Here is a 6,539-nt window from a genome sequence, read left to right on the forward strand (position 1 = left end):
TTAACTTCCAATCCCTTCCTTACTATTATTTTTCAAATACACATCTAAAATGCTGATCTCTGAAGATCCTGTCAATTTGATATAACATATCTGACTATATGGGGGTTTTCCCTCATTTCCCATTTATGGCTCCTTGAATTTATTTTGGTTTCACGTGGATAGTTGGATTGTGATTCTTTGCATGGAAATGGGGATGGAGTATCAGAGAGAGATTCCATGGAGCACAGAGTCTTGGGTTTTGGACCTGGATTTTCTCTGCCTGATCTCTGCTCAATTCTATCTCCATCATACACTGAGGTGCACACAGAAGAACAAGGCAACTATTTTTATCAGATAAAATGAACAAAGGATATTGAAGTAAAAGACATAAGTGTAGATTTAGGAAATGTGCATCTCAACACACACAACACACACACACACACACACACACACACACTGATGGAATGGAGAGTGGAGGTTAGAGCAGAAGAAATGCCATCTGACTGTAAGATATGAAACATTCGTGGAATGAGACTATTCAAAAAGTGTCATGTGTGACTTGAGCACCAATAAGCAGAACACTGGGAGGATAAGTGGACAGTAAGATGACAAAGCTGGGAAAGGGTTTTGAAAGTCAAGGTGAGTATATCAACCATTGTATCAGAAACCACAGTAATTGTTTTATTTGTATTTGTCAATCATTCTATTTCTACAGTGCCCACTTTCCACTCCAAGAAATAGAAAGGAGGCAAAAGGAGAAAGATATGGGAGAAATGAGAGGAGGGAATACCAAAATTGAGTCCTTCTTCCCTGTTGGAGATATAGAATAGGATCTCAGTGAATGGATGATCCAAATAAAGAATTCTATAACTGACCATTGTTGATATTGGCATTCATTAAATCTAGAACTAAAGTTCTAAAATATAATAATTCTCACAATGTAGACTTGCCTAAGTATGTTACCCAAAGTGTGATATTATTTTTATTCCACTAACTTGTGTGAAACATTTTATTTAGAATTTAATAAGTACTAAATACTATACTAAAGGAATTCTGGTCTATGTTTTGGAAATATAAGAATAGTTTTGTGGAAGCTGAGGAAAGTTGTTTAATATTGTTATTCTTCACAGAAAATGGTTGAGAGTGGGTACTTCTGAACTGCCTCAAGGAAAGGAGTTGATACGTCTGAGGCCAGGATATGTTGTATTTGAAATGCCTTCAGGGCTGTCTTTAGTTTATGGGAAACATGGTAAATATACGTGTATGTTTTGCACTGAGTTTCTAAGTTCAGGGACTAGAAAACCAGATGTCTTCAGTGGGATTGTAGTATCTTAAAGGAGGTAGACATTCATCAGAGATGACTTTATGTCCAATCATACAAACTTTAACAACAACAACTAATGGGAAAATTCAGGTAAATTACTTGGAGTCATTTTTATTCTTAAGTGATAAATTAATCTTAAAAAAAAAAAAAAACTGATCTTACATACTTTGTGCCTCCAAGTTGTATACTTTGCCAATGAATAGGTGTCCAAACATTATAACCTGGTTTCAAGGTGCTTTGTTGGAGGACAAGTTACTTTTCCAAGCTTATCTGTAATATGTTTGGACTTGGGCTAACTAGAAATTTCACATTGATCTATTTGCCTTAGAAAATACTTTCCTTCTCATTTACCTTAAAATGCACCTTCATTTTTCTGATCCTTAATGTTCTCACTTCTCTAATTTTTGTATCTTTGAATCCCAACTTTTTTTATAATGAAAGCCTTATTTGATTTCTATTTTCCTATCTGCCTTGGCCTTGTACATTCAAAATGTGATGTTGTTTTATTCATTTTACTTTTTATATTATTTAAGATATTTGGAACTGTCATTTCTATCTTCTGATTACAGTAAGAAGAAACAGGTGTGATCCATAATATTGGCAAAATTCCAGTCACTCAACACAATATGTTCAAGTTTTAAAACTGTTGTGCAGCTGCATTATGAGTAGAAGAACAGTTGGAATTGATTTTGAACATTGGGTTAAGAGTCTCAATGAGACTACTCCAATGGCACATAGTCCAGAGCCACATTTTCTGCATGGCATGCAGATATATTTAAACTTCATAGCAACAATAAAAGGTAGATTAACTTATTACTTATGTTTTACATGTCTATATCAAGGCACTTGTTAAGTGTCAGGCCACTCTTGGGCAGTGCGTGGGGCTTCAGATTAGGCAGTGTGGCTTCAGACCATGCCAGGCCACCGAGCTAACCCATTTCTAACCCTGGTTTTCAATGTTTGCATCTCAGGCTGAATATGACTTTCTTCAGTGAAAGTTACAGATCATCATCTCCTCACATAATTTTGAATTCTTTACTATTGAATCTATCGAATAGGAGTTTGTACTAGGAGAAAGTGGTTTTTCTTTTTTTAAAACTAATCACATACTGTCAGTCATAATTAATGATCCTATCCACATTTATCTTGAAGCTCAGATAAGTTGTTAATAAAGGGAACATTTTTCCCATACATTTTTTTTCAATAATGACAGCAAAAAAGGATTATGGAATTATGGAGAAAGAGTTAAAAAAAAAGAAAATACAATTTAAAAAATGTTTTTAAACACTGGAATAAACTAGATTGAAAAAGTTGACAGACTGAACTGTATAAAAAGGAAACAAAGTCACAGAGGAAAAGAAAGAACACACAGAAGAAAAGCCAAACGATGATTCTTATAAAAAAAAATATAGTGATGATTTGGGGAGATTAATATGCATCCTACTAAAATATCATGATTGCTAAAGATGATTTGACAAATGACATATAATGAGAAGGGCAGTATTTTCAGAAAGAATACCTGATAAAAATGTAGAAATTGGTTGATAGCATAAGAAGATGATAAGATATAATTTTATAAACAATTTATATTTCAAAAAGTATCTTTTTTATAATAATAAAGTAATATCATAAATTTTCTTTTGCAAATACTTCAACTTTTCTGGAAAAATTATCAAGATTGATAACTGGCCATACTTTTATATGAGAAAAAAGAATATGGAGAGATACATACAAAGATGTCTATAAATATTTCAGGATGTATGTATAGAAAATAAGGGTGATTATTTCTAGAGAGTAGAAAAGTAGATTGAAATAATCTAAAGAAAGATATTAATTTCCTCCTTACATTGTTCTGTTTACTCTGTCTCATCATGCCATTTATTCTATAACAATTATTTGGTGATAATTATATAGTATTCTATAATAATTATACAGTTAATAATAAAGCACAAAATATGAAAAATCATTTGGAATAGAAACTTTGGTAATCTCTTTTGTTTGAGAAATTATAATACACTTGGTAAACTATTCTGAAGTTATTTGGAGAACCATTTATGAGAGTGAAAATTGGAAATGACATAAATATCCCAATGAACCAAAGATTAACCAAATACTTCTTCTAAAGATTGATATGGGATCACACTATTAAATTAACAATTAATCTGAGAAATAAAACAAAAAAATTGTTATTAAATAATGGGGGAACTTTGGAATGTGTAGAAGAAAATGAGAGGGAGGGGATATGAAAATGGTGGAATGAGACAGACATCATTGCCCTATGTACATGTATGATTACACAAATGGTATGAATCTGCATTGTGTACAACCACAGAAATGAAATTGTGTACCCCATTTGTGTACAATGAATCAAAATGCATTCTGTAAAAAATTAAAAGCTAAATAAAAATAATAAAAAATAAAATAAAAAAACAAATAACAATTTGTCATTAGCAATTCTTAGTCAAAATAATAATTTAAAATGGCAGGATATGATGACTTCAATCAAATAAACTATATATGAAATGCATAAAGACCTGAAATAGAAAAAATCAAAAATTATAGGTTGGAATTATGGATATAAAAAAATTACAAATGATGTTTTTAGAAGAAGTGTTCTGGGGAGTTCAGGACATATATGAGACATATTAAAAGCACACTGCTTAAGTTATAAGTACATTAGAAATTCTATTCCATGTCCAATTTACAGGTCAAGAAGTTCAATATTCTAATGGAAAATGTTTGTGTAGAGAAAGAGAAAAATTTAGTCTCCTTCAATTATGTTGGCCTCAAGGAATCGTCCAGACCTTGTTATATTATGACCATTAGTGAACTGATGTATTAGACACAAGGGACATAGGTAAATGGTTGTCAACATTCTTTGTAAAGCAAATTTCATCCAAGATACTTAAGGGGCCAGAGTTCACGGAGTGAATGGGTGAACTGAAAGGATTCTTATCAGATGGAATTTACCAACAGTATGAGTGCCTCCTTATCTTACAATACTGTAGGGAATATTCCTCAAGCTCATTTGACAGCAGTCGCTGACACCGTGGTTTAAATAAACCTAACAGTCTGGATGGAAAAAACTGAGGAAATGGTAAAGACTTACCATGGATTGTAGGCCTTTGCAGTTACTGAGGCTGAGCTATGGAAAGCCCTACTCAGCAGGCATCACAGCAAGCTGTGGTGTGAGTTTTCCTAGTGCTTCGCCTCATGCTGTGTACTGGAGCTTGCCCTTTCCAGAGACCTTTGCCTCAGACTTGTTGCCAGACAGAACCACATAGGGATACTTGGTTTATTTACATTAGCACAATGTATAGCTTACCTATAGGTTGGTTATGTTATGATTTAACAAGCATCTTAACCTCATGGGATAATGTGCCTATATATGTCTTGTACAATCATAAGTAAAATTAGATCTGTGCCTTCCGAGCCTGGTCTCTGATGTCTGTGTTTATTGGAAGACTTCACCGTCTTCACCCTCAGTGCAACCCCCATCCTGAATAACTACAGAATACTGTCCTTTTTTTCAAGTTTCAGAGTGCAGTGATAAAATTTTTTAGTCCATGATATATATGTGCTTATGTGTGCATATGTGTGAGTGTAACACTTTTTTTAACACTTTAAAATTCTTCTGAAAGCTCAGAAAGCATAAAGTAACTATTTGCATTCCATTTTGATACACTAGAACTAGGTTTCAAAGCATTTAAGAACAAGGAAAGAACAAGTTCTGCAGTTCTCAATGTAGGTAGGAATAAAATATCCAAAGGACATTTATTTATTTTTATTCCATAGATCCTAAAATTTTGATTCAGTCTAGCTGGTTTCTGAGCCAAATAGCTAAATGTTGCAGAAGTCTGGGTATCTTCTTATGAAGATTCATAGGGGATTTTGGTTCACCCCAAAGGCAGTTAGAGATAGCACAGCATGGAACAGAACCCAGGAATTCAGATGTCAGTCCACAATCTCCTCAAGATACAATTTCTCTTATCTGCAGGTAAAACATTTATCAACTACAGGCTGCTCATAGCCACTGACATGGTGATGCATAAGGGCAGCATGACTGAATTCACTCTGTTTGGGCTGACACAAGACGCTGGCAAGCAGAAGGCAATATTTGGGATCTTCTTGATTCTTTACCTCATGACTCTGCTGAGGAAAGTCTCATTGTGGTGACCATTAAAACAAGTCAGACCCTTGGAAGTCCAATGTACTTTTTCCTTTTCTACCTGTCCTTTGCTGATGCTTGCTTCTCAACAACCACAGCCCCCAGATTGATTGTGGATATCCTTTATCAGAAGAAGACCATTTCCTACAAAGAGTGCATGACCCAAATATTTGCGGTTCACTTTTTTGACTGCATGGAAATGTTTGTGCTCATTCTCATGATTTTTGATCACTATATGGCCATTTGTAAGCCCCTGCAATACACAACCATCATAAGTCAGCAAGTCTGTGGTGTATTGGCGATTCTGGCTTGGGTGGGATCTTCAATTCATTCTTCCGCACAGATTTTCCTGGCTTTGCAGTTACTCTTCTGTGGTCCTAATATGATTGATCGCTATTTCTGTGACATGCAACCTTTGTTGAAACTTGCCTGTATGGACAGTTATGTTATCAATATGCTCATAGTGTTTAATAGTGGGGCCATATGCATGGTGAGTTTCACATTCTTATTTACCTCTTGTATTGTCATCCTATTCTCTCTGAGAAACCACAGTGCAGAAGAAAGGTGAAAAAACCCTTTTCACATGCACCTCCCACTTTATTGTTATTGTCATATTTTTTGTTCTGTGTATATTTATATACACTTGTCCACAAACCACCCTTCCAGTAGACAAGAGGGTGACTGTGCTTTACACAATTGGGACACCTTTACTGAATCCTTTGATCTATATATTGAGGAATGCAGAAGTGAAAAATGCCTTGAAAAAATTATGGTATAGCAAAGTATGACTTCACTTGATAAATGCTATGTGTATTATAGTGTATACTTCTTTCATTTTAGTTTTTGTTGCATTGACAGGAAAGATATCATATTTCCTGGGAACATGCAGGAATTGAAAAGCCAGGTCTAGTGTTTCCTACCTTTAAGGACTTTAGTTTTATGCAGAAAATGTTTTACACCATTATTTTCATTTGAAAAAAGTCATATATATATATATATATATATATATATGATTATATATTATATTGATATATATATATATGGTATATAATGCATGGTACATTACTC

The 6,539-nt window shown here is 34.0% G+C and overlaps 1 pseudogene; it reads left to right on the forward strand.

Annotated features, from left to right (window-relative positions):
* Positions 1–5,347: 5,347 nt before the first annotated feature.
* On the forward strand, positions 5,348–6,259 carry LOC124975598 (olfactory receptor 4C11-like; annotated as a pseudogene).
* Positions 6,260–6,539: the final 280 nt, after the last annotated feature.

This window comes from Sciurus carolinensis, unplaced genomic scaffold (genome assembly GCF_902686445.1).
Source record: "Sciurus carolinensis unplaced genomic scaffold, mSciCar1.2, whole genome shotgun sequence".
Lineage (NCBI taxonomy): Eukaryota > Metazoa > Chordata > Mammalia > Rodentia > Sciuridae > Sciurus > Sciurus carolinensis.